Genomic DNA, 1,904 nt, shown 5'->3' with positions numbered 1-1,904 from the left:
CTATATTATTTAATTATCGCGTGCTTTTATCTTATTATTACAGGTACCGACCAGAAGTAATTTACTCAATTAAAATTGTATTTTCTGATCTATTTCAACATTAAAATGAATTAAATTTATTAAACTGTTGTATTTATTTTAACCTTGCTGATTGAATACCTAACGCCCATTGTGCTAATTATTAAAGCAACAATCCACGTTATTGACTAAATCAACGAGACTATATTAGTATAATTTTCTTATTGAGATTATTCTAGCCATTTGATCCGTTAATGCTTGCGTTCAATGTTGTTATTTATATATGCCTAACCCTTAAACGAAACACCAACTGATCAAATGTCTCTATTTCTTTCCTCGATTGTTTTAAATTTAAATTTAACTTACAACACAAATATAATTATTAATCACGCCAACGGCAAACCAATGACGTTTAATTAACATGTCATTGGTTGGTCTCCAACGAGGTGAATCTGAATATAAATCTATCCCATCAACTGATTGTAAAATTGATTCGGAATTGCTACCACCCAAACATAACACAAAATTATCATTTACTACAGCTAGACCACCAGCGTAACGTGGTGTAATCATTTTTGGTCCAGTCTGCCATTGGTTGATTTTTGGGTCATACCATTCTGTACTATCTAACTCTACACTACCGTGCCCTCTTCCACAAACAACTAAGATAACCTGTTATAACTAAATCGTTAAATATATTGGAATGAGAAATGAATTATATATATCATACTTTGTGTGTACCACCAGGCTGTCTTGGTTTTGTCCGAATGTTATGTGGAATTGTGATAAGTTCTTCTGACTTAATAAAATTAAAACGTAATGCTTCGAATACGTAATCTTTACCTTAAAAAATTATAAATATATAAAAAAAAAATTAATCTGTCAAAAATCATATTGAGTAAATAAACTTACATTTAAAATAATTATTAAGAAGAGGTTCATCAACTACATTTTTTGATATGTAATCTTTCAATGTTAATGGTAAACGCACATGTTCCATTAATTGGGGCAAAATTTGTTTTCTGGAATCTAAATCATGTTTTACCTACCGAATAACACTTTCAAATATCTACAACAATTAATATACCTACTTATAAATTAATTATACTACATTTATGTACGTGAGTTACTTAAATTTCTCATCCTTAATGGACACTAAAATATAAAAATTATTATAAATTTTACTTTGCATACTTTTTCTTCAGATGGAGCTTTAAGTTCATCACTGGAGATCAACTTAACTATTTGCTCGGATGACAAGGACAGGAATTCATTTCCTTCTACCACCTCCCTATGAATCATGTATTAACAATAATAAATACAATTTTTTGTAGAATCATGATAATAAATCATATATCGTACGAAAATTGTTGTTGAATATATAATTCTGAACTTGTTAACAATTTCGTACAGCTATGTAAATCAGCTAAAGCAATTATTATCCCAATAACTTTTGTAGGACATATTTGTGCCTGTAAAAAATCACAACTCACGTTTTTGACTTCTTGTAACTGCAAAAGATTCGATTCGGGCAACAAAATCTTACCAAAAAATAAACAAAAAACAACATAAACAATTTTGTCTTCTAATAAAATAAAAATTATTTACAATTACCTTCACATTTTTTTCAGTGATCGAGATTTTCCTAGAATAAATAAAGTCTATTAAGAGCTGTAGGGCACTATAGTCCAACTGCCTGATAGTAACTTGATCTTGATTTTTTTCTGAAAAATGTGTGAACATTGGACGGAAATATGGACTAGCCGATGCTAGAACTACTTTGTGGCCGAATATAATTCAACAATCGTCTGTTTCTAGTTTAATATCACAAAGAATCTCATCTCTAAAAACAAAAACTTGTGAATAATATTTATCTAGCACTTAAA

The 1,904-nt window shown here is 29.2% G+C and overlaps 1 long non-coding RNA gene across 1 annotated transcript; it reads right to left on the bottom strand.

Annotated features, from left to right (window-relative positions):
* LOC103310435 lies at positions 1–1,886 on the bottom strand. Its single transcript, XR_003839652.1, has 4 exons — positions 1,633–1,886; positions 1,213–1,559; positions 749–1,087; positions 1–690 (listed from the first exon to the last, which is right to left on the bottom strand). It is a non-coding gene; the product is annotated as an uncharacterized LOC103310435 (long non-coding RNA).
* Between the last annotated feature and the right edge of the window lie 18 nt (positions 1,887–1,904).

The sequence above is a fragment of the Acyrthosiphon pisum genome, chromosome A2 (assembly GCF_005508785.2).
Source record: "Acyrthosiphon pisum isolate AL4f chromosome A2, pea_aphid_22Mar2018_4r6ur, whole genome shotgun sequence".
Classification (NCBI taxonomy): domain Eukaryota; kingdom Metazoa; phylum Arthropoda; class Insecta; order Hemiptera; family Aphididae; genus Acyrthosiphon; species Acyrthosiphon pisum.
This window is presented reverse-complemented; position numbering and strand designations above follow the sequence as displayed.